Genomic DNA, 26,736 nt, shown 5'->3' with positions numbered 1-26,736 from the left:
GCTGGGGTGCTGCTGACTCACACTCCCAGAACAGGGAGCCATTGCTCTGAGCCCCATCACCTGCCTGCCTTCTGCTGCCCTGACAAGCCAGAGGTGTCAGCCAGTCTGGGAAATGTTTAGTTTTGTTCTTAAAGAAAAAATAGCTGTTTCTGTGGATTCCAGAATGTCTTAGAGGGACCTTGAGACCCGGCAGCCCGACGACCCGAGGCCCAGACTCAGGTTGGCCATGCAGCAAGGGGCAGGCTGGTCTGACCCTGGCCGCAGCTCCAGGGGTCCCAGCCCCCTGCCTGGATGTGGCTTTCGGTTCTGCGGCCTCAGGTGGAGCCAAGAGCAAGGCTGCCAGGAGGGGTGTGGAGCCCCCAGAATCCTCCAGGTCTGTTTTTTTTTTTTTTTAAGATTTTATTTATTTATTCATGAGAGACAGAGAGAGAGAGAGAGAGAGAGAGAGAGGCAGAGACCCAGGCAGAGGGAGAAGCAGGCTCCATGCACCGGGAGCCTGACGTGGGATTCGATCCCGGGTCTCCAGGATCCCGACCTGGGCTGAAGGCAGGCACGAAACTGCTGAGCCACCTGAGCTGCCCTGTTTTTGTTCTTATGCTGCAGCAGTTAAGATTCGAGGACTCAAAGGAAAAGAGGAAGAGTCTCAAGCAACCCCTTCCTCGATCGAGGGGGTCTTCTAATACTCCCCTGATACAGAAGAAAACCGGAACAGAGAGGTCGGCTGGCTCGCCAAAGTTACAAGACAACTACGAAGTGGTGAAGCAGAACCCGGAGCCTGGTCCTGACCCCAGGGGTCCCACATCTGACATCAGCCGCTTCTCCTCCAGTCCTGCAACCCGGGGATGCCGAGCCGCCTGACGGTGAGCAGTCAGCACGTGACACCTTGGGTTGTGGTTCTAGACTCTTCAGAGGCCTCTCTGAAGCCCACAGCTTCTACCGAACACAGTGGAACACGGCGTGCACGGCGCCCCCCGCTCCGCTCCAGACGCCGGAAGAGGGAAGGGGTCGAGAATAGACGGCATTTTAGTCATGGTGATGGGGGACTTGTCCTTGGCTCCACCTCTGACAAAGATTCAGCAGTGAAGCTGCTCTGTGAAGTAGTGAGCTCCCTGTCACTGGCACTGTGACACCCTTAGAGGCCAGAGGAGCAGGCTGGGAGAGCCTGCAGCAGGAGGAAATTCCTGGTCCCCGCACAGGGACAGAAGGGGGATGGCTGGCCCACTCCTGTGACAGTGCTGTAAAATGGACACATTTATCCATTAAGTGGTTCAGATTTAGTCCCACAAAAAGAAATAGATATACCCATTCCTGGCTAAACGGAGGCCCAGGGTGCTCTATGGGGAGGGTGCCAACATGACGCAAGTGGACGAGGCATGGGGGGGGGGCACTGAGGTATGCGGGGAGGACACAGTCCCTCTCTAAAGGGACAGTGGCTACACCTTTCCAGCCCATGTTGCATGATGTCAGATCTTCCAGGTTTTCAAGAAAACCACAAATACAGATTTTAAAAAAACTGACAATATTAGTCTACTCTTCCATAGCCCTTCCTGGGTGCCGAGCACCATTTTTATTTTTATTTTTTTTTATGGAGTTCAATTTGCCAACATACAGCATAACACCCGGTACTCATCCTGTCAGGTGCCCCCCTCAGACTGAGCACTATTTTAAATGCTTCCTACGCATTCCCTCATTTAAACCTCATGGCAGGGGCTCTCTAATCATCCTTATTTACACATGAGAAAATAGAGTCCCAGAGAGGTTGAGTAACCTGCTCAAGGCCACACAGCCAGTAAGTCAACAGAGCCAGAATTTGATCCCAGGCCACATGTTATAAAGTTCAGGTGCTTAGAGGCCAAGCCGTTCTGACTAACACTTGAAATCACCTGTTTTAAAAGACACATTTCAAGGCAAATAAAATAGGAGAGGCAGATCCAGCCCACAGCTAAACTTCTGGCTCCAAGGAACTTCCCCAAGGTCATGAAGCCAGTAGGGGCCTGTCTGACCTTCAAGCCCATGACTTTTCTCTCCACCAAGCTGCGTTTTTCTCTTTAATGAGGGGGTAAACTCTGTGGCCTCCCAGTTACCTCCTTAATCGGAGCTCCTATGAGGCTATTCTGCAGATATGTTACTGACTTTTCCCTATACTATTAATATTTTATCATTAAATTCTCAACAATCCTCCAAATTTGCATATAATCACACCAAGCAAGAGGAAGATGTGATCGGAGAGGCGCACACTGTCGCTCTGAGTTCCACTTTTGCAGGAAGCCTGTGTCCCCGGAAGTGAGGTTAGAGCCAGTTCCCAGAGGTCACAGTTCCCTGGAAGGTCCAGCCACAGCGAGCCCATCAGCTGGTCCGCAGTGGGACACTGCTCTCCCAGTGAAACCCAAAGGGAAAGGATGTGGGAAGAGGGGCAAGTGCCAGGTGGCACAGCCTACTGAGCTGTGTATCTGTTACAAATGCTCAGCTGCCAAGAGGTAGGGGACACACCCTTCGGTGAAAAATAAACTAGGGAGGCTGAGCTGTGGGCCATGGGATGGGGCTAGTGGCGGGGGCATTCCTACAGGGTTCTGGGTACATCCTAGATTGTTGTCCTTTTGCAGGGTTCTGCAGAGGACATGACATCACAACATCTGGGGTGGGGGGCACTTAGTGCGAGGTCCAGGGACAGGCCTGCTGGGCCAGGAATTCCACAGCACATCTGTAAGACAAGCGCAGGTGCAGAGCCCACCTGCGGGGTGTCTATTTTAAGCAGTACTCCGTGTATTTACTCAACAATACCTACAATGGCCTGGTCTGAGCCCGAGGCTGGGCCAGGACCAGAAATACAAAGCTAAATAAGACTTTGTCCTTGGTCTCAAGTGTGAATAACATGTACTTACAAGATCATAAAATAAAGACAAACAGCAACCCAGACAATGGGTAAAGTGCTATGGATGATCAGAGGAGGACCAGCGGAGTGGGTATTAGGTGGTTTTCTCAGACGAAATGCTTTTCATCTGCTGACTATACGGAGTACAAGCCAGGGCAGAGGCAAGAGGAAAGAAGATGCAGATTCCAGAGGCAGTAGGGAAACAGGTCAAAGACCCTTCTTTTCCACCTTCTAGAAGGACGCGCACCACTAGAGCAAGTCCTTGTCCATTTTGCCGGCTTGCATTTGTGCCTTTGGGCCGTTGCCCTGGTTTTGCCGGAATGATTTTCCATTTTAGGGGCACATCAGCAGACAGCACCAGGTGCCCAGGAGACAGCAGCAGCTCTGGGCGCTGACCGGGCACACCTCTAAGAACAGGAGGTGCCTTTTATTCTAAGGACATCGGTACCATTAGTGGAGATGCTGTGGAGTGAACCACCAAGCGCAGACACCCAGAACCACGGAGGAGGCACCACGCCTGGGCTGATGCCAGCTGGGGTCAAAAGAATGCAGCCAAAGGCCCTGTTTCCGACCAGACAGGGAGATTAGGGAGAGAGGCAGGAAGCCAGAAGCCGGGCCTCTCGCGTTCAGAGAAGTGAAACTGCCAAAGAGGCGCGCACTCCCTAGACGTGCACATTATGTGGAGCTGCTCCAGCTTTCAGCAGGCCCTGACCCGCAGGGTTCTAGAACAATGGCTTTCAAACCATGCCTGGGACTCCAGGGGTGGGGAGGCTGAGGAGCAGCGGGGTTCTGCATCCCCTCCTCCCCCACCACATCAGGCTGTTTTTCAGAGTAGGCATCTGTGTAAACTGAACCCTGTAGCAAAGGGTTCTGTGAATTTGAAAACAACTGGAACATTACTGTTAAGGAACATCCAAGCTTGGGAGGACCTTAAAACCCCTGACTTCCAGGGAGGAGAGGCCTTGTGCATCCTCTGACGTGGTCATCGTCAGGCGGATCCCATTCCGCACCCTCCCGGGAATGCACACGCCTGGGCACCTGGGGTCTCAGGGTTTCTGGGCAGCACCTCCCACCTCTGGGCAGCTCTTCTCTGAAGTTGAAGGTGTCAACCTGTGCTCCCACCTGTGGTCTGAGCTCTGGCTCCTGCCACTCTTCTTCCACGGGACAGTCTCCTAAAAGGTGGCACTGCACTCAAGACTACTTCTCTCCAGGCTTATCACTTCCAAACCCCAGCTACTCCACTCAGGATGGATGCCAGATGCCTCCCTGGACTGTGCCAGGCCCCTCCAGGTTGTCCTTAGTAAGACCAAATGGCTCACGGCACCCAGGGCCCTCTGGTGGGGCTGGACCCAGCCCAACTGAAGCCAGGCTGTGGTCTCTTAGTCCTTCCAGCCTCACTTCCTTGTTCTCCAGACAGGAAGCAGGCCCAGAATGGGGACAGGACCAGATCCTGGAGATTGAATACCTGCCTATTCTTTACCCAAGAGCACCAGAATAAAGTCAGCCAGGGTCAGAAGGGTAATCTTTTATCTCGGAAAAAGAAAGGGCTGTCATTTGTTGAGCACTCACTCTGTGATAGGTGCTTTTTCCAGGAATTCTGCTGTGGAAGCCACGGCACAATTCTGTATGACTAGTGGCAGGAACTGTGGTGGGAAGGTCGTGTTGAGGCTGGCTTGGAAAAGTCTCAGATGCCAGCACAAAGGCTGGGACTGTGTCTCGCGGGCGTGGGGAGCTGCGTTCTGGAAGCACACGCTGGGGCTGTAGGCTGCTGCAGCTAGGAGGGACACCGACCAGGGCCGTCTTACCGCAGCAGGTGCTGAACTACGTGTATACACTAAGTGTCCCACCAATGCCTGTGAGCCAGCGGCGATGAACTGCCGTGCCACCGTGATCTGTGCAGCGTCAGTGTTCAGGCAGCACAGATGCCTGCATATGCATCGAGGTGCAAATAAGATAAAAAGCGGTGACGTGTATTCAAATGTCACCATGACTGCAAGGCCTCATCCTGGTCCTGTCCCCTGGTAATAGCTTTCCTAGGGGCAGAGAAGTGCAGCAGTCAAGAGGATTGGGCTTAGGAGCCAGAATTGCCAAGGCTGAAACCAGGCTCTGATCCTAATTAGCTGTGTAACTGTGGGCAGGTTATATAACCTCTCTGTGCCTCAGTTTCTTCATCTGTAAAGCCGAGGTCATGTCCTGTTTCTTGACCTGTAGATAACTGAGCATAGTTACATGGGTGTATTCCCTGCGGAATAGCTCGTGGCCTGTGTACTTGTGACTTGGGTTGCTTTTTGTATGTATGATAGTTTCCATTTAAACATTTCTGAACAATAATATTACGCACTCACAGAGCTACTGTGAGGTTAACTTCGTTAATACAAGTTACATGCTTAGAACAGCATGTACCAAGGGCTCGGTCAGTACTTGCCCCGTCTCTCTAGCCCTTGGCCTTGACAGCACTCATTACAGTTGAATTTATTCTTCAACAATGTAAGGAAAACCAAAAGGCCCCATTGTCCATAGACTGCGAAGCCTGGAGATGAGAAGCCGCTCACCCAGATGAGAAAGGAAGCCAATGGCTTGGTGCTAGGACGCCAGTAGAACCGTCCATCGGTGACCACACATGGACCAGCTGATAGAGCAATAAGCAGTTATGCCAGACCCCTGCCATCTTCTCCTCCTCCCTCGCCATGGCCAGTTTTGCAAAGGAATCCAAAACACGCTGATGGGGATGCTGGTGCCCTGGGAAGCCCCCCAAGACCACCGCCAAGGTGATGGTGGTGAGAGACAAGTTCCAGTGTTGAAGACGGAACAGCTGACTTGGAATGTGAAGCATTCCAGCATCCGAACTTTGATGTTGAATAATACAGGGCACGCGATCTGTGTGACGGGGAGCTTGACCAGTCTCAGACCCCAGTGGTCCACCCACGGGAGACTACTTTTGAAATGGAAATCAGTAGGACAAGGATCAAGGTCCAGATAAAGAGAATGCAGTGTCCTTCCGGCCTAGGAGCCTCAGTGAAGTTAACCAAACTATACTAGGGTAATACAGGTGCAAAATGGGCAACTGCTTTCAAAGGAATTCCAAGCTTCTGAATACAGGGATTTGCTTATTTGCATTTGAAAACCACAAACTTGTGACTCCCCTAGTACGTGAGACCAGACGGGCTTTGACTGTACATGCAGCCTTTCTCCAATGCTTCACCTTAACCCTGTGGCCATTCAACACTGCGGCCTAATTAGTGTCCTCACTAGGGGAGTGTGAGGAGGACGGGGTAGTGGCACAGCTATGAGCAGGATGGTCCCATCACGGACAATCTGCATCTCATCTTCCCTTCTGTTAAAATTTCCAATGCTTTGGACAGTCCTTAGCATGATAGAAGAGACACTGCATAGAGGCGGGGAGGGTGGGACACGTGGTAATCCAGAGCTCATCCATTATGATCAGCCTGGGAACTACTGCCACTGGCTCAGGTGGCCTTCAAAAATGCTGTTTCTATGAAACCTCATCAGACCCTAAAAAGCACATGGACCAGTTAGCAGAGGACACTACATCTGTCCCCAGCACAGTGAAGCTGAGTGTGACCAGGTGCTGGATGTGAGAAAGCAGACCCAGGGTACAAAATAAGGCGTAGGCTGCGACGGACTCGGTTCTTTTGAAATCCTCAAATGTACATGAAAGGGATGTAGAAGCTTCTTAACCCCCCGGAGAAGTTTCTCACTGGCTGAGCTCTGCACCTCAGACAAAGCTGTGGCCACGCTCCCTTCTCCTGACAGCTCACAGCCTTCCTCTCCCAGAGCCGGGACCCCCAGTCTCACCCTGGGTCTGCAAGCCTCAACAGATCCCAGCTTCTGACACAGCCTCACCTTCCGGTGGGGAAGCCTTAGGTCACCCTTGTGGTCGAGGTGAAGGGGAAGGCCTCCAGTCTGACGGAGTCGCCGAGTCATTTCCTGCATCGGATGGGCCGCAACAGCTACAATAATACAGACTGAGTATCTGTGATCCTTTAGCACCAACAAGACACCTGCCTCGTTCCGGGGACTCATTTATTCCTTCCTAGAGATCAGGGAGGTGCAGCATGTTGTGCCTCTTTTCAGATATGGCGGTGGAGGTTCAGAGAGGTAACATGACTTGCCCAAGGTCGCACAACCAGTGAGCAGCAGAGGGAGAGCATCCAACCCTCAACGCTCCTCTCTGGCTCCCACACCCTTCTAGTTCTCAGGGCTGGAGGAGATGCTGCTGATGGGGCGGCCATTCTCCAGAGCATGGAAGGATGGAGGGAATGGGGAGAGATGTCCAGCCCTCACCATGAGCCCTAGGGAAGCAGCACCAACAGCAGCAGCTCTGTGCATAAGCATTTGCAGGGGGTCCCCTTGGGGCCTGGCCCTGGGCACATGGAGGGGCAGCCACAGAGTCTCACCCCGAGCTTGCCATGCAGGTGACCGAGAGTTAGAGGACGCAGAAAGTAGGGCACCCCAGTGCGGGGGGCTGTGGGGGAAAGAATGCAGATTTGGAGCGAATAGGGCTGGCTTTGAATTCTGGCTCTGCTCCTCCCACCTGAGCTGTAGGTAAGTCCCTTTGCTGCTCTGAGCCTTGACCCCCTCATCTGCAGAATGGTCATGGGTGTGCATGTGTGTACGTATATAAACACACCTTAGCGGGTAGTGATGAGGGTTAGGGATTATGTGTGTGAAGTGCTTAGTGCTCAGTTCCGTACGGGGGCACGGCAGGCCGTCAACAGACAGGGGCCGCTGTTACGGCAGGTGAAGGGTGGGCAACAGGGCAGGTGACTGGGACAGGGCACCGCGCGCTGAACCTCAACCGGTGGCCACCAGAGCTTAAGTCGGCTACCTGCGGTCTGTCCTGAGTGTGCACAGTGAGGGCTACTGGGGACCAGGCGGCTGGAGCTGAAGCCACCTCTCCGTGGGAGAACCTGGCTGAGGAACGGTAAATCCCAGGCATGAAAAAGCAACGAGTGTTCTTCTCAGCAGGCCAGGAGACAACAGAGAAGAGTTCCAGCGACAGAACAGGAGCTCTCAAGAGGGTCTAGCGACACTCCCAGAATAGATACACCAGACAGGTCTTAAGTAAGGAGACCCCGGGCGTATGAGGGCCTGGGCCTCACCCAAGCTCGCATAGACACTGCCAACAGAGCCAGGACCGCAATGGACTGGAGACTCCAGCCTCCCGAGGCAGGGCTGATGGGACTGGGCGTGCCCTCGTCACAGATGACCGGTCGCTCCCCACACGCTTCCCTGCACTAGGCCCGGTGCCCAGTAGAGAACTGAGTCAACACACAGTGTCTCCAGAAAGCCCTGGGCAGCCGTCCAGCAGCACTGGCCTGGCCTGGACCAAGTGTCACTTACGCCTGCTATTTACGGCCCGGGGTGCTTTTCAGAGTGACCCTGTGGCCAGAACTAAGTCCAGAGGAGATGCAGAGTCAGCTCGGAATGGTTGAAAGAGAGTAGATCCCGCTAACGTTTCCTGCAGACCCGGATTTGACAAGAGCCTGCGAACTAGGGGTAGCAGGGACAGCGAGACGGAGCTCAGAGAGGCACGGGGACCTGCCCTCGGCCGCACGGCAACTCGGTGGCACCATGTCACACCAAAGGTCATCCTTACTGTGCCCGATGCCTACACAGGTATAAACTCACAGGTTTAAACCATACATGGAGTTCATTTAAGGGATTGCCCCTGCCTGTGGGCTTTAAGGCTGGCCATCAGGGGGAACGTCCTTCGTCTGGCGCAAGCAGGAGATAGAAACGTCGAGCGAAGGTAAGATAACAGGTCCTGGGGGTTCGGAGGGGGAGACGGGGTGTGGCAGGGGGAGGTCAGGGAGGCGCCGTGGGGGGGGTACTTGACCTGGGCTCGGGAGGACAGCTGTGAGGACGTGGAGATGCAGCCGGGGGGAGGGCCTCCAAGCGGAGGGAACAGCACAAGGGAACAGGCACAGAGGCTGAGATGCAGGGGCCACACAGAGGCCGGGGACGGGGAGCGGAGACTGAGGAGGTGGTGCTTGGGAGGGGACTGGGGCACCGGCAGAGACTTTCTGAGCCAGGCTTTAGGGCCAATGGTGTGGTCGAGTCACATAAATACCAAGCTTTGGGGATTTAAAAATAGCTCCGAATGCACCATGCGCTTACAACCCACGTAAGTCCCATTTGCTCGTCCCCACTCTCCTCTCACAAAAATGAGGTGAATAAAAAGGCACAGGGGACCTGCCCCAGCCACGACCCTCACCTGGGCCAGGATCCCAGGCCCCTGCCCGCAGCCCCACCCATCCTGTCCTGTCCTGTCACCTCCAACTCGCGGCCACTACTGGCCTCATTCCACCCTCGCCCGAGCCCTGTTCCTGCAGCCCCAGGCCTCTGCCTCTGCCCCTTGGTTCCTCTGGAACAATTCTCCCTCCGCCGCCCCTCCCCTCACACCTTTGCCAACTGCCGCTAGTCCTCAGAGGTGCTTCCAGAGCACTGCCCAGGCCTCCCGCTCAACGGCTGCCAGCGCTGGGCCATCCGTCCAGGGTTCCTGCAAGCTGACACTCGGTGCGTGCACGTGTGGTCACATGCTCAGTCCTAGGACAGCCCTTGAGGGGTCACGAGGACTCTCCAGGGGACACAGGGAGGCACAGAGAGGTTAATGCCCAGCAGGTGACAGAGCCAGGACTCAAACTCGAGGCCCTGCTCCCCGAGACCTCCCAATCCTGCCTTTGCCCTGCCCAGGGATGCTCTCCTTGGCAAACAGGATGCTGCAGAGCTTTGGGGGAAGGGGGTGGGGGTGTTTCCTTATTTAATCTTATTATCTGTTTATTTAATCCTCACCTCAGCCCAGGATGCAGCCTGTCACCCTCTGGATGAGGAACCACTGGTGCAGATGGCCTAACAGCTTGCCCCAAATCACATGGCCCATCAGGGCCCAGCCAAGGCCACCCCCAGGTCTCCTGGGCTCTGGAGGCAGTGATTTCCCCCGAAATCATAGAACAGGGCCCAGAGCGGAGGGCCCAAGCTCCAGCCAGGGTGCTGCCTCCCTCCCACTATTGCCACTGCCTGACCCACCGGAAGGGCTCTTCTGTGGCCGTGGTAAAGGCCTGTGGTGACGCTCCTGGGGGCTGGTCCCAAGGCCCCACAGCTCGGGCTCGGGCATCCGAGCTGGGATACAGGCCTCCTGACCACCTGCTTCTGGGCCCACCCCGCCGCAGCTTCATCCTAGGGACTCACAGTCACGGACCCGCAGGTCTCACGTGTTGCTTACATTTTTCCAACACACGTTAAAATAAGACGTGACGGTTGAAAGAAGGAGCATTTGTCCTGGTGCCACCTAAAATCCCCCGGACGGTTCCCATCAGGGTCTGTGGGGGGCTCTTGCCCAGGCAGCCGCGAACACAAAGAACCTGCTAGGAAGGAGCCGACACTGGCAGGAGCCAGGTGCCCAGGCGTCCAGGGAGGGGACGTGGCGGGTGAGCAGTTCCTGGAAGGATGGGAGCAACGCTCCGAGTGTGGCACGCTTGCACCACGATTCTTCAGAGGGAGAGCGACAGTGTGGCCTCCGTGCAGCCGGCAGCTGGGTGTGGAGAGCGTGCCCGGGGCCCCGTGGCGGACGGCCTGGCCTGTCTATAGAACTGCCAGGACCCCGACTGCTTCCTTGGGCCTCCCTGCAGAGACCAGCGCTTGACCCCCATCCCATCACTGTGCCGGGGATGCAGGGACCGTCAGGACCCCAGAGAGAGCCTTGCTACACTCATAGCAGCCCCTCCCCTGCCCCGGGTGAGGGCTGACCTTCAGAGACCCTTTAGAGGAAGGGGGCAGATGAAGGGCCCTACAAAGGGGAAGGGAGGGAGCCCAGACCAGTGTGGGGACACCCAAGGGTGCTTGCTCTGCTCCTCCCCGCGGCAGCCAGACCCCGGACGTCCTGCTGGAGTCTGGGCAGGGCATGTCCCTCTGCCTGGCGGGGGCCGCAGCTGGGCCCTAGTCCTGCCTCCACTGCCTCCTTCCATCCCTGGTGGGAGCTCCTGGGGCACTGCTCAGCCTGCGGCCGGCTCCTCAGGGGACACTGGGCTCCCCAGGTCCCAGACCCGTTCAAGCCACTGTGTCCTGCTGGGTCCCGAGGGGGCTCCCTCATCACGGCTGATCACAGAGGAGGATGCCGGTCTGCAGCTGCCTTCCTCGCTGGAAGGGCCTGCCACTCCCTGCGACGCTGGAAACCCAGAGTCCACAGAATGCCACCGCCAGTGGGTTACGAACCTCAGGAAAATCATGGTTCTTGGAGTCTGCTCCCGAGCTCGCAAGCTAAGCAGTCCCAGAACCTTCCGAGAGACGGATCTGAGGCGGCCCAGCTGCTAGATCTGCTGACGTTTTGAAAGTCTGGCTTCCTCCTCTTTGTGAGGGGATGGCTCTCCTTCCTTCTGAATCAGCCTGCGGCCCACCTGGCCCCACCGGGTGAACACGCTTTTCTGCTGACCCCTAGACACCCTGCTCCCGGCCGAAGGGCACAGGCTGCGGACAAGCCTCCCTGGCCCTCTGGACCCTGCCAGCTGCCTCCACTCCTTGCCACTGTCCCTGGGGAGGTGCCCTCCCTGCTCCTGGCTCCAGTCCCTGGAAGCCTGGCCCGGCCCCTGGCTGGCCGCCTCCTGGCCCCAGTCTGCCGGCTGCACTTGCCAAAGGGTCATAAGGCCTCGCTCACAGCCTGGCTTCTCCCTGGCTGCCTTAGGCTCATTTTGGCTCCTGTGTCCTGCCCGGTCTGTTGCCACCATGTTCCTGGGAACCTGCCTGCCTGGCACACCCACCCCCTGCTGCCCTGCTCTGGCCCGATCTGTCTCCTGCTGGCTGCTGCGCCCCAGGACACACTTCCCTCAACCCTCCTGCCAGCTGGGCCGTCCCTCTTTGGTCTGTAAGCCACCCACGGTGACAGATGACACCTGTCTACAGCACAGGTCCAAAATTCTGCCTGGAGTTGGGGCCCCATTTGTCCTTTGGTCTGATGCCTTTAGCTCCCCCTCTTGCCCTTGGTTGACTCCACACGTCCAGGAATCTGCCGGACAGCCCCTTTCAACCCTTTCCTCGATTTCTGGCTTCCTCAGTCTCCTTTCTTCTGAGCCAAAATGGTTCTCTTCTTTTATGCTTTTATTCTGAAACTATTGCAAACACACAAAAAAGTTAGAAGTATCATGAGAAAAACCACTTTCTCCCCAAAGCAGTGGAGAGCAAACTGCCAAGTCCTATCCTCCCTGAGTTCTTTAGTGCACGTTTCCTCCATCTAAGGCCACGCCGCTGGGCCTCACCAGCCTGGTCAGGCTCTGTCTCTCCAGCCACAGCCTATCCCCTTGGGTGGCGGGCAATGCCATCCTCAACCTGTGTGGGTCATGCTCCCTCTCCCCCAACCAGGCCACCCTCTGTTCTCTCTAGAACCAAAGGAATCTTCTGGGATTGATCATCTCTCTTCATGGGAGCTGAAGGCACTGCAGATCTCCAACTCAGTAGCACACAAGAACCGCCTCCCTGCCATCAGCGCAGCGACAGCAAGATGGCCCCTATCCTCCTACACATGGACCACAACATCCTTCCTCCCTTCCTCCCATTGGCTCCTTTGGAGTGGGGCTCAACAGGACGGCCTCTGTCACTAGCATGCTGTATTAATGTCTCCCTGGGCCATAGTTTCCTCATTGGCAAAGTGAGGAATCTGGGTGAAATGATTTTTGGGGGCTCTTCCATAATATGAAACATAGTAGACTTTCACTGAGTACTTATTACGCACCAAGCACTGGACATTCTTTACATGGAGCATCTTTTTTTTTTTTTTTTTTTTTTTTTTTTTTTACATGGAGCATCTTAATCCTCATGCAAACCCTTTCAGATGGAATTATTGTTATCATTTTCATCTTATAGATGGGGAAACCGAGGCACAGAGGCGTTACCTAGCTTACTTAACATCAGAAGGACACCCTGATAGAACCAGGATTCCCATGCAGGGCATTCGCCTTCCGTACGTTTTACCACAAAGTGCTTGCAGAAGGCAGAAGGTACCAGGAATTTACCCTTTACCTGAAGAGGCAATCGTATAAAGTAAATATTGATAAATTCACGGCAGACTGAGAGGTCAACTTACTGGGTGCGAGGCACTGTGCCAGGTACTTACAAACATTGTTTCCCTTTACTCTTAATAACTGATAAATACGGACTATTACGATTCTCACTTTTCCAGCTGAGGGGGCTGAGCCATGGAGAGGTTAGGTCTTTCCAACCAGTGGCAGAGCCAGGATTTGAACCCGGGTCTAGCCGGTGCCAAAGCCGTGCTGTTGCCACCGTGGTCTACTGCCGACCTGAGATGGGTGCTCTGCGCAGAGCATGGGGAGTGAAGGATGCCCCCCATTCCCTCTGATTGGCAGTGAGCTCGGGAGGAGGGTGCCAAGCTTCGGGCAAGAGTTTCCCAACAGCCTCCAGAGTGGAGAAAGGCACCCCAGGAGCACCACAGACCGAAGTAGGCAAACGTCGGGCAGCAGCGTGTGGCTGGCAGGAGGCATCAGTGTCTCCTGGGGCTGGGCCTCCACCCCGAGGACAGCAAGGGGCCGCTGACGCTGGAGGGGGAGACCCTGCAGCTGGAACCCTGCTCCAAGAGACTCCAGACCATGGAGAAAGAGCAACTCCCTTCCCATTGTTCTAAGCTGTGGGGCCAGAGAACCCTGGAGATTTAGCCTCTCTTTTGCCCTCCTCGTCCCTTTACCCATGTGTGCTCAGGCAAGCAATACCCAGTACCCAGCTCTGGGCTCCAAAAGAAATTCTTCCCGACAGATGTCTCGTCTCAGGCTGGGGCGTACAGCCAGAGGCCTCTGTCCAGGAAGGGGCACCCTGCAGATGAGCTGGGATTCGACTCTCTGACAGCTCGAAAAGGCCAGACTCTCCTCAGGAAGAGACTAGGGCTCGCAGTAGCCGGCACAGCTCCCTGGGCCAGGCCTCTCCCTGAAGACTGTATCTGAGCAACAGCTACTCTCAGCATCGAGTGCGGAGCTCAATGAGCTCATCCTCTGACAAGAGCTGGAAAGATCTTACACGTCGCATCATGACAGCCAGAGATCGTTCACCCAGGCCAGGTGGCAGTCATTCGTTCTACGGATAAGAACTGAGGTTTGAAAGAGCAAAGGCACCGAGCAGGATCTCAGAGCCAGTGACTGCAGAGCCAGCACTCGGACCCCAGCCCGACTCCAGGATTCAAGCCCCCTCCCACATCGTCCAACTAATTACCAATGAGGAAGCTGCGATCCAGAGAGGTGGACAGACTGACCTCAACGTGCCATGGCTGGGCTCACACTGTGTTACCTCCTTCCTGTAGGGACCTCGTTTCCAACAGTGCCCAAAGGTGGAAAAGGTAAGTCTCCTGTGATTTGCAGTGAATAAAATCCAGGTGGGCCTATGCTCAACCCCAGAGTCACACACTCCATCTCCCCCACAGCCATTGTGTCATTTAAAAATTTTTTTCAAAAACTAAAAAAATAAATAAAATAAAATTTTTTTCATTTTTACCATCTGGATCGACCAGACACAGAACTGGAGCAGACCTCCCACCCTCACCCTTCTGCTGTGCGGTCCACACGTGGCCCGGCCGGCCAAGACACCCTGGCTTACGGGCCTCAGCGGTTCTACCCACTGGGCAGAGAGGACCTCGGCTGGGGGAGAGGAAGGCGGGAAGGAAGAGAGGAAGATGGGAGGGAGGAAAGAACCACAAAGAAGGAAGGAAGAAGGAAGGAAGGGGCGCCTTTGTCGAGCACTTCCTGGGTGCCAGGCCGGCGGGGAGCAGCCCACACTATCTGGCCATTCATTTCTCATAAGCAGCCTGTGAGGCAGATGCTCCTGACCCTATTTTTAGGGACTGGCTCGTAACTGCTGGAGGTTGGGCTGGAATCTGATTCTGTCTCAGTCCAGAGCCTGAAGACTCTCTAGACTTCCTGGAAGTGGCACTTTGCCCCGTGCTCCTCTGACTCCTGGAAGTTGAGGGAGGTGCCAGAGGGGCTCCCGGGGCCTACAGGGGAGCCTGAGAGGGTGGATTTCCCTGGGATTCTTCAGAAGAATAAGTTCCATGGCTAAGACATTTTTAAAAACAACCCTACTAGGAGTCTGATATTAAAGAGGTGGGGAGATGTGGTTTATGTATACAATGGAATATTACTCAGCTATTAGAAATGACAAATACCCACCATTTGCTTCAACGTGGATGGAACTGGAGGGTATTATGCTGAGTGAAGTAAGCCAGTCGGAGAAGGACAAACATTATATGTTCTCATTCATTTGGGGAATATAAATAATAGTGAAAGGGAATATAAGGGAAGGGGGAAGAAATGTGTGGGAAATATCAGAAAGGGAGACAGAACGTAAAGACTGCTAACTCTGGGAAACAGACTAGGGGTGGTGGAAGGGGAGGAGGGCGGGGGGTGGGAGTGAATGGGTGACGGGCACTGGGGGTTATTCTGTATGTTAGTAAATTGAACACCAATAAAAAATAAATTAAAAAAAATTTAAAACAAAAAAAAATAATAAAGAGGTGGGGAAAGCATTCTTTCCTTTCTCTCTGCTTTTCTGTCTCCCCCACCACTCCCCACACCCGCTTTGCCTCCTCTCTCTCTTTGCCCTTTTCTCTCTGTCTCTCTTTTTCCTTTGGCATAATAAACCCACAAAGAACAGAAAGATAGGAGAGGATGCTGCCAATAAGCTTGCAGAAGCTGGACAGAAATGAATGGGTGGAAAAGACTATGTAGACTCAAGAAAACAGAATCCTGCATTGACAGTGGGGAATACGAGAACCGTCCCCACTTCCACCATAGGCTCCATCAAGGAAGCTAGAGACGGGGGTGAAGGGAATCAAGGGAAGGACGACTGCTAACTATTCATTCAGGGACAGCAATGAAGACTGACAGGAACTGGTGATTGATTGATTGATTGATTGATTGATTGATAGTAAACTCTACTCCAAACATGGGACTCGAACTCACAAGTCTGAGATCAAGAGCCAGGCACCCCCAGGATGACTGCTTTTATTTTCACTTATTCTTAATTTTTTAAATTTTAAGGTAATGTCTACATCCAACACAGGGCTTGAACTCAAAACACCGAGATCAAGAGTCACATACTCCACCAGCTGAGCCTGCCAAGCTCCCCCCAGATGATTGCTTTTAGACCCCCCATCCCTTCCTCAACTCCAGCAGCCAGGAGACTACCCCTCCTGTGCCCCAGAGAAAGTCTGGAAGTTTCTCGGCAAGGGATGAAATGGGAGGCCTTTGAGGAAGGCATCAGGCAAGCTGAGGGCAGGCAGGGGCACCCTAAGGAAATGAGGGTTGAAGCGGATGCATAACTGGGTGCCAGCGCTCCTCGCCCCTCCCCCTCCCACCTTTTCCCTTTCTGTGGCTCCCAAAATTGAAACCCTACACCCTTCTGTCAAGAAACTGGAGTCTTCATAGGGGTTCTGGATGAGCAGAAAGACCTGGAGACACTGCCACGGCAGGGACCCCAGAGGAAGGACACGCACCATTGATGCGTCTCTATCACACCAGGAGCTGCCAATCACCTGTGGGCCTCCCACTCTTAAACAAGTGAAGACACCAGAGGTCAGCAGACACCTGAGAAAAGGGACCAATCAAGGATCCAAGGGAGACAGAAACCAGGTAGAAAAGAAAACTAAAACCAAAAATGACCTCTGAGAGCTAAGAGAGGGTGCTGGGATCTACCAGATAAGAGCAGGATACTGTTAAAAAGAAACATCCAGGAGAAGAAAGGAGCTCTTGAAAATTAAAGACTGGATGGCAGAGAAAGGAACAAAACGGCTGGAAGACAAAATGGGAAGAAGTACGCAGAAGGTAGAGCAAAAGGGCGACAAGATGGGAAACGTGACAGAGAGGCTGGAAAATCGGAGAAGCAAGCCAAGAGGTCCAAGGCCTGGACCACAGGACGTCCAGAGGGAAGGGAGACAAGTCGCCAAGGAAGCACTGGGACACCATCTCCTAGAGCCCGAGTCCCCGTGTCATCAGACTGGAAGAGGCACTGCCAGGGGCGGAGAATCCTGCACCAGGAGCCACGCTGGGGACATCCCACAGCTCTGACAGGGAGGGGACGATCCAGAGACTGTCGCAGAGAACGCAATCAGAGCCAGCACGGACTGGGAGCTCTTTTTTTAAAGATTTTATTTATTCATGAGAGACACACAGAGAGAGGCCGAGACACAGGCAGAGGGAGAAGCAGGCTCCATGCAGAGAGCCCGATGTGGGACTCGATCCCGGGACCCTGGGATCACGCCCTGGGCTGAAGGCAGGTGCTAAACAACTGAACCACCCAGGGGTCCCCAGATTTGGAACTCTTCATAGCAACAAGGCAACTGGACAGCACCTTTAGGACTCCGAAGGTTCTGGAAACATGATTTCCAACCTGGAGTTCTGCACTTCAGCAACCAAGAAACAGAAGAAAGACATCCCATCATTTCCGGTCAAGGGCTAAAACACTTCGCCCAGCAGAGACCCCTTCTCTCCGGAAGACCATTCTGAAGGATGGTCTCTGGGAAAATGAGGAAGCAAATGAAGAAAAGGAAGATTATAAGTTTGCAGAGAGAGGACATCTAATAGGGGAGGAAGAGAATCCCCGGGCGTAGAGGGTGAAGGGAGGCCCCGGGGTGGCAGCTGGGCACCGGGCCGAGGGAGCCGCTGTGTGACCCGGGGAGGGGCCTGTGTCAGCACACGGAGTTCCAATAGGAGCCTGGGCAGCCAAGGGTCTGGAACGGCTTCGGGTGAGGTCAGAATTTGAGGGTTGAATCAACCCTCAAAATAAGTGAACACACACACACATCCATTTTTATGCACAGAAAAGATAGAAAAGTCGTACAGGAAAGAAACAGGAACCACCAGTCATTATATGACTTGGCTGTGAAGTATGTGAGCGCCACTCTGATGAGAGGACGGGGACCCGGGGACCTGGGGGGCATGTGGGGTGGCTCTCGGCCCACTAGTTCAATGCCTACGGTGGTAGCCGCCGGGCCCACCTGTCAGAGGTAGAAGGGTAAACAGAGAGGAAGGGTGCTGCTCTTTCCCATAACACAATTTACAGAAATATTTCATTCTTTAAACTCTGCGCCTGTGCAACTTCGATAAAATTACAGCCAGAAAGAATGAGAGAGGGTGTGCACCTGCCACCGTGTCCCTGAGAAGCCTCGGCTCCCACAGAAGAGATGGGGAGAAGCCAGCATCATCCGAGGCGCTGGGCCAGATCCCCCGGGACAGGAGCAGCCTGGACCCGGGCAGACACGGTCCAGGCCTCGCAGGTGCAGAGTCCTCAGCTCTGAGGGGCCGCAGCGCGTTGGGGTGAGGATCCCACTTCCCACATCCCTCTCCCCCTCAGGCTGAGCTCCGTGCCTCCTCAGATCCCCTGCTGGAACCTGGGGTTGGGGGGGCGGGTGCAGCGGCTGCTTGAGAAATGGATTCTCCTTTAAATTTTAATAGGATGCATTTAGGTCTTCTCTGACAGTGCTCCGGGCCCCGGGGACTCTGGCCCCAGCCCACTCAGACACTCAGTCTGCCCCATGATCAATATGGCTTTTCTCTTTTCCATTTTGCTTTCATGCTGTTTTTTTTTTTTTCTTTTTTTCCTGTCCATGACTTGGGTTTTGTAGTGACATGATCGGCTCTCTCTAATGCCTGGAGTGAGTGTTCCCTGGGAAGCCCTGTGAGGACTTAGGAGAAAGACAGACGCCAGGCCAGTACCTGAGCGTCGACCTCCCTCAGAGCCATAGCCAGGCACACCTCGGAGATATCCCAGGTTCACTTCTAGACCTCGCAATAAAGCAAGACAGACGGATTTTGGGGTTTCCAAGTGTTGACCCTACGCAGTGCGGAGTCTAGTAAGTGTGTAATAGTGTTAGGTCTGGAAGGTGCACAGACCTTAGTTTACAAACACTGTATTGCTACAGAAATGCAAACCATCATCTGAGCTTTCAGCGACTCATCATCCTTCTCATCAGTGCTGGTGGCTGCTGGCCAGTCAGGGTGGCGGGGGCTGAAGGCTGTGCTGTGGTGACTTCGTAAAAGAAGACAGTAATGAAGGTTGCTGCCTCCATGGACTCTTCCTTTCACGATTTCCCCGTAGCACGTGACACTGTTTGACAGCAAGTCACCCACAGGAGGACTTCTTCCCAAATCGGAGTCAGTCCTCCCAGACTCTGCTGCTGCTTTATCAACTCGGTGCATGGAATGTCCTAAATCCTTCGCTGTCATTGCCACAATCTTCACGGCATCCTCCCCGGGGAGGAGATCCGATCTCAGGAAACCACGTTCTTTGTCCACCCATAGCAGCAGCTCCTCGCCCGTTCAGGTTTGGTCACGAGATCGCAGCGACTCAGCCACAACTTCAGGCTCCCCTTGTCATTCTAGTTCTCTTGCTCTTTCCACCTCGTCTGCAGCTACGTCCTCCACTCAAGTCGTGAACCTCTAACGTCTCAAAAAACGACTCTCCGCAAGAGAAACGAGGTGTGCCTGTATTTTTATTGGAGGGGATAATTTTCACAAAGGAATAGCCTTCCCGGGAACCTCAGTGGTTTCCCAGGAACAGAAATTTCCCGCCCTTGTTTTCAGAATAGCCATTCTGATTGTTGGCCAAGACCCAGAGCCGGGATTGGGTCCCTCCCTGCTCCCCAGCCCAACCATCAATCCTGCTCCCACACCAGCCAGCATCTTCCCTCCTGCTGCCCCAGAGGAAGTGTCCCCTTCTCAACACTGCTTTGGCCCCACCTGCTCGAACCTTCTCCTGCACCCTGCCCCTTGCCAGAAGTCATGCCTCGAAGCACCAGGACCCCTTCGTTTAAACACTCACCTTCCACTCTTTCTAGTCCCTCTTCCCATTTTCTCTGCTTCCCTCCACAGCCAACCTCTTGGGATGGAGGTTTCCCTACTCGATGCCCCCACTCTTCATCTCAGCCCATGCCACTGGGATTCGGCCCTGACCCAAACAGCTCCCATCAAGGCCACCAGAGACCCCCCCCGGTGGCCACCTCCCAGGGACACTACCTGTCCTCACCTTCCCGGGCCTCTGAGCAGCACTCAGCACAGCTGACCACCCCCTCCTTAAACACCGTCTCCTCTTGGCTTCTAGGACCTCTCACTCTGCTGGGTGTCCTGCTCCTCTGGCTTTTCCTTCTCAAACTCATTGCACCTTTGTCTTGATCAGCCTCCAACTGCTGGTGGATCCCGGGCTGGGTCCTGGATGTTCTTTCCTTTTCTCTCATTCTATCTCCCCAGGGGACCTTCTTAGGGGACCCACTCCTTAAGTAGCATCCATGCATTGACAAATACATATCCCAGTGTGTGTTTCCAGCTCGGGCCTGGCCTCTGAATGCCAGGCTCACCTGTCGGGACTGCCAAACACCCCCCTGAACACCCGGATGTGTGACTGGCGTCTCGAAATTACCATGTCTACCAAGTCTTGATCTCCCTCCCCCAAACCTCCTTCTCACTCCTCAGCCCTCCCTGCGCATCTCAGTCAATGATACCACCATCCATCCACTGTCCCTCGAGCCGGAAGCAGGGTGGTCTTTTTTGATTCCAAGCTTCTCTTTCTCACCCTCCATACTTAATGCACCGGAAGGCCTACAGCCACATTCCCCATCGCAGGCACTGGATGTCTCACGTGGACTCTGCAGTAGCCTGCCCTTCTGTGCCCCACTCCTACCCCCTCCCAAAGTCCAGGTCACATTCCTTAGGAGAGATGGGGCAACAGGATTTGGGGAGGAGGAGAAAGAGAACAAGGCCCAGTGTGGGCACATGTGATGGGGCTCGACATTTGACTCCCCAGCCCTCTGGGGCCACACTCAGAGCTGCCCATCCACACTTATTATTTGAGAGAGAAGTCTGAGAATGAGGAGAGTCTAGGAAGAAGGCAGGGCCCCAGCAGCCTGGACTCATCTGGGCCCCCCAGGGTCCCCCAGGGCCACTTCTCTCCAGCCCCTAAGACACAGGGGGTCTGCTCAGCCTGGGAGCTGGCATCCCGAGAGCCAGCCCTTTTTGGCATCACATGTTTCATCTTGACCTTTAATGGTTGCAGGACAGGTGAGCAAGCAAATGACCTTGGCTGCCCAACCCAGACGCTGGCCCCATCACTGACACCATCTGACTTTCCCTGCCCTGGATCAAGCCTGACTCCAGGTGCCCAGCCTGGTTCAGCCCTGACTCTTGTCCTTGCTCCTTCCTGAGACCCAGAGCCTTGATCCTACTCACAGGTTCAAAAAAAAGCTGCTGAGACCAGGGACGTGCAGTCTCACCTACAGTCTCCTGACCAGGCTGGAGGGAGATTCCTTCATTTAATAAACATGCTCTAGCACTGCCGTATGTGCCAGGCACCTTTCTCAGTGTCAGGGATACGGCAATGACTAAAATACAACTCCTGCCTTCTCACAGAGCTTGCATTCTGGTGGAGGAAATAGAAACAAACTAGTAGATACATGGGAAAAAAATAAAACAGGGAAGGGGAATAAGAAATGCCAGAAAAGGGTACAAGTGGGTAGGTAGTCTGGGGAGGCTTCACTGAAGGGTAACTAAAAGAAGTGAGGGAGCCATGAGACTCCTGAGAAAAGTGCTCCAGGCACAGGGCACAACAAGTGCAAAGGCCCTGAGGCAGAAGCATGTCCGACAAACAACAAAGAGGCCACTAGCTGTAGGTGAGAGAGCAGGGGTAGAGTGGCAGCCAGTGGCCAAGGAGGAGCTGAGGCCAGCACACACAGGCCACTCGAGGGCTGTGGAGGGTGCAGGACAGCACTGACAGGGTCTGTTGACATTAAACAGGAAACAAGATCCCAATGGTTGCTGGGTTGAGAACACAGTGTGGTGGGAAAGGGGGGAAGCAGGCGATTATAGGAGGACACTGTGATAATCCAGGTGAGAAATGGCAGTGGCTTGACCCAGGAGGTGAGGGAAACAAATAGGAAGATTCTGGATATGGTTTCAAAGGCTGAGTTGACAAGATTCACTAATGGACACGAGACACAGCAGTCTGGGGCTGAACATCTGGAAAAATACGGTTGCCTGTGCAGAATCTGAACAAGTGACTTTGCTTCTCTCTTTCAAAAGACACTCCTTCCACCCCTGGTCACTTACACGACTTCCAGAAGGACATTCAGCAAGTGTGCAGTGATGGACATAGTTTCTCTACCCATACACCACAACCTGCACATTACCAACTCTGCAGTAGTATGCATTTTTCATTCCATTGTGGATTTTTAGAGTGGTTTACTGGATGAGATTTTGCTTACATCTTATCCCCAAAGCTTCAACTTATCACTATTTATTTGATTCAAAATTTAATCAATTTGTTCCTCAACACATATTACAGAGATAACAAATATTATAATTTTTTTTAGAGATAACAAATATTGCCAAAAACATAATTCAACATCGTCCTTAATCTGGAGTTCACAGGTCGGTGGGGCTAGGCAAGGCAGAAATTCGGAACTTTAGGATGAAAAATAATGATACACTTGTAGGCCCCAAAGTCCAAGAAGAAATGGGTTTCTGAAAAATTACTGAGAAAGAGAATCACCTTTAATTTTTTTTAAATGAAAACATATTCTCTCCAAGCGACTATTTCATAAGCACACACACACATGCACACACACACACAGAAGCTTTAAAAAATAGGAGTGCACCATAAAACGTGCTGCGTACGCCGCATGATCTCTCAGAATTGAATAAAATAAATTCAGCTATTAGAAATGAAAATACATGAGATAGAAAAGCACATATGTTCAAAATAAAACTCTCTCAAATGGAGCAACATTGGATTAAGTCGACTTTTAAAATAAATTCTGACAATTGTACCAAGAACCTGATGAGTAACCGTGGTCCTCAGCATCTGCGTGTGTTGTTCTAAGGATGAGTTCACCGGGCGCAGTGGACATTACACAGATGGCCGGAGACCTGACACAATGCCCCGGCGAGAGGTCCAGCTGGACATATGAGTCTGGGAGTCATCAGCCTTCAGACAGTATATCGAGTCACCTTGGGAGTTTAGAGAGAGAAAAGGGGTGTCCTGGAGACCGAGCCCTAGGAACCCTAATGTTTAGAAATAAGGAGATGATGGGAAATCACCAAAGACGATGAGAAAGCACCACTGGCAAAGGAAGAAGACCAACAAAGATGGTGCTCTGGAAACCAAAGGGTTACAAGGAAGGGGGAAGGAGGAGGGATCCACTGTGTCGAATGCTGCCAGCAGGTTAGGGAGGAGCAGAAGTGAGAACTGACCACAGAATTCTACAGGGTGGACGGCACCATTGAGCTTGATAAGAGTAGTTCTGAGGCGTGAGGAGCCCAAAGGCCCACCTGGAATGGACTCAGAGAGAATGGGAGGAGAGACAGGAAGGTGAGCGAGGGTAGTTAACAGCTTCTAGAGTTTTTCCTTAAAGGGCAGCAGAAAAATCTGGAGATGTAGGCCCTTCAGTCAAAGGAGTGTTTTTAGGGTGGGAAACTTTGAGTTTGGATATGCTGAACTGAATGGGCCAGGAGGGGGGTAACGGCGGCAGTGAGGGGTTGGGGTACACTGGGTAGGTGAGGATGGATGGGACCCAGCACCGTCCGACAGGAGCCCAGCTGCTTTCAGCTCAGCAGCTGAGTGATGCAGTTGGCAGGGTCTGGGACAGAGTCCTGCTGAAAGCCTGAAGGGCTCAGGGGACAGCCCTGGGGAACCCCGCGTCCATGAGTCACCCGATGGACCTCACTGGCCCACCCAGAGCGGAGCTGCTGTTCCCCTGCCCTGGATTCCAGTTCCGAGCTGAGGCTGGGCTCCCCTCTAAACACTGCCCCCTCCCCCAATCCCTTGCTCCCTGCCCATGGCCAGCTGTCTGCATCCCCACCCTGGCTGGGCCTGGCATCCCTGGCTCTTGTGTCTGAGCTCATCATTCCCTGCAGACCTGAGCACCAACCTCCCCAACCCTCAAGGCTCGAATGACCACTTTCTGCAGCCGGGTGGTTCTTACTCATTCCAGTCTCTCCTTCTTCCACACCAGCCCTTGGGGCTAAGCTCCCAGCTTTCCTTGCAACAAGTGAACTTGAGTTAGGACAATATAGGCATTACCCTCAATGAACAATATAACTTTGTATGTGTGAAAACAACATTCCCTAACAAAGGAGCCCTTCTAAAACAACCAGGGCAAATGCATAGGTGCTGGGTGAGAGCGCCAACACATTCCTGATGGGCACTCCCAGAGCCTGGCTGGAAAATGCAGGCTTTGTTTGGGTGTGGAAGTGATGGGGAATGAAGGGAGGGGGCTGTGTGCCAGGAAATGAATGCAATAAATGGGGACTGATGCAGAGTGTGCACAAAGCAAGGGCCCAGGACCCAAGTCAAGAGGGGTCCTGGAATGAACTTTAGGGCCAATGTTATTCCAGAAGGAACATGGAGAACTAGGGAGTGTGGGGGCAGCTGGGAGGTTAGTTAAAAGAGAGGGTTGAGTACCGCCTCTGAAGGCCAGAGAGGACTTGGCAGTGGGCAGAGCTCAGCCGGGCACAGAGGGTGACGTACAGCAGGGGCAGGTCAGACAGCAGGTCCAGGAAGACCAGCCTGTGTTTTAACTGGATTCTGGGGCTCAGGCCACCATAGGAAGCCCTGGGGCTGAAGAACCACAATCAAAGACACTCAATGGCTCCCACATGGGAGTCTGGAGAGAGGGAGACCAGAGACAGGGCACAGGGAATAAGGGAGATCACACCCGAGCCATGAACCACTTCGTGTGGACACCAGAATTTGTGGGCTCACTGGAAGGTGGGGATCAGGAGCAAAGGCACCCAAAATGATGCTAAGGTTTTGAGCATGAAGGTCTGGGTACACCATCTGAGGTCTGGACATAGAAGAAGATTCTGTTGGCCGCTTGGTTAGCATGATGCTGAAATCGAGGGGACCAGGAAGCCTCAGAAGCAAGGGGATATAGATGGAGACCCAGATTTAGCGTTGCTGGCGCAGGGACAAGGTTTGAAGAAGAGAGAGGTGATGTTGATGAGAGAGAACTCTCAAGGCCAAAAGAAATCAGTCCGACTGACCAGGTACGTGTGTCACCATTACACCCAGCGACCGAGCTACCGTCCCTCTCCACCTGCCCCAGTGTCACCCATCTTTGCAGGCCGAGCCCCACCTTGTCCGGGAAGCCCCTTGTGGCTGTCCAGCCCCAGAGGTCCTCACCCGCTGGGAGCATCTCAACACTAGCAGCCCAACCTCAGCACCGGGCCTCTGATGGCAAGTGAAACAATCTCCAAGCACCTTGAGGGCAGACCTGCGGTTTACCCCCTTGACTCTGGGTGTCTTCTGGCACAGAGCACCCAGAAGGCATTGAATAAATGGCTCCTGCTTGATGGATTGATTACTTGATTGATTGCTGGGTTGGAGGTCAGGACGAAAGGTAGCGAGACTAGTGAGTAGCTTGACTAGTGACAAAAAGACGCATGAGCGTGGGGCTCATGGCATCTACTGCTTGTGTCTGGCTTCTCGATTTATGGCTATGAATGAGATCTACACGGATCAACAAGGGGACATCTCAACAATACTGTTGAGTAAAAACAAGTTGCAGACATATGTTAAATCCACCAGAATAGTCAGCGCTGTCTACAAAATATCTCTGTGCCCCGCCCATGTGCACCTCTCAACCCAAATATCTGGCCCCCCATGTGCACAGTAGGACCAGTAGGCCTGCAGTCTTCCACTCTCACTGGGGTTGGTGAGGCTGCAGGGCTTGCCCTGGCCAGTATAATGGAAGTAGAAACTTCTGGGTGGAAGCTATATGAGCCGTTGCACAACTGACAATTTTTCATCTTTCTCAGTCTCTGTCGCCTTAGATCTCTTAGTGACTCCTAGGAACAGGAGCCGACTGCAGACCCTTGCCAAACGTGTCCTGGAGTGCTATGCCTGCTTGCTGTGTTAAAAAAAAAAGAAGAAAGAAAAAAGGAGTAAATGAGTCTAAGACAAAGAGGCCTCAGATGGGTGTGCTTGAAGGGTATATTCAATTCTGGGTGGGGGACACCCTCAGCGGTTTGAGGGGGATAAGGGGTTTCGTGGTTGGTTGACTGGATGGTCGCATTCTTGGCCCCATCCATGAAAGGTTGGCGGTGCCTCTAGTTACGTGACAACCAAACATAATTCTCCTCCAAGTTTCCAAGCACTCCTGGTGACAGATACCAGCCCCCAGGTGACCACGACTAGAGAGGGGTCGTCAGAAGCTGGGGTGGGAGGTGCAGCAGGAGCCCAGATGGGACAGCTGGGCTGCAGGAGAAGAGAATCTGATGGGTGACATTACACGGCCCTGAAGTGTTCCAACTGGCAATGGCAAGCAGAGATTCTGGAACAGAGCAGGTGGGACTGACTAAGCGGCAACCTGGGCGGGACAGTGGGGCGGCAGGTGTGTGTGTGTGTATGTGCGCGAGCACAACGCCCAGGCCGTAGGAAGAGAAGGGGACTCAGGTGTAACCTTTGGCATTGCAGCTGAAGGCAGACCATGAGGCAGAGCTTCTAGCAGGTGCCTGGAGCTGTGAACTCTCGGGGGGGCGGGGGTAGAGGCTCCTGCCAGCTTCCCTGCCCCCACTCAGGCCTCCTGGGGAAACCAGGGCAGCAGAGGGCCGCCTGGGGGACCCGATCTCAGTCTGCAGGCAGCGGCTTCTCAGGGAAGAAGCAAACCTCTTCCTGCACACCAGCTATCTCTCAGCAGCCCCTCGGGGCCTCACAGACAGTTCTGGAAGCACGAGGAGAGGACGCAAGTTGCTGTGACCAGACGCATCAATCCTTGGACGAAGTCTTAGGGGGCCTCTTACGTAGCCAGTGATGTGAGAACACGGAGACACAAGAGGGCGCTCCGTTCAAATAGCAGGAGACAAACTGGT

General features: G+C 53.7%; 1 protein-coding gene and 1 long non-coding RNA gene across 11 annotated transcripts in view; one reads left to right on the top strand and one right to left on the bottom strand.

The window, feature by feature from the left end:
• Positions 1 to 26,736, bottom strand: part of HIVEP3 (HIVEP zinc finger 3) — a 459,145-nt gene that overhangs the window by 22,786 nt on the left and 409,623 nt on the right. The gene's annotated exons all lie outside the window — the stretch shown is intronic.
• On the top strand, positions 8,146 to 15,406 carry LOC112642274 (uncharacterized). Its single transcript, XR_003125123.3, has 3 exons — positions 8,146 to 8,645; positions 9,694 to 14,225; positions 14,397 to 15,406. It is a non-coding gene; the product is annotated as an uncharacterized LOC112642274 (long non-coding RNA).

Source organism: Canis lupus, chromosome 15 (genome assembly GCF_003254725.2).
Source record: "Canis lupus dingo isolate Sandy chromosome 15, ASM325472v2, whole genome shotgun sequence".
NCBI classification, from domain to species: domain Eukaryota; kingdom Metazoa; phylum Chordata; class Mammalia; order Carnivora; family Canidae; genus Canis; species Canis lupus.
Note: the sequence above shows the minus strand (reverse complement) of the source record. Positions and strands in the feature narration are given on the sequence as shown.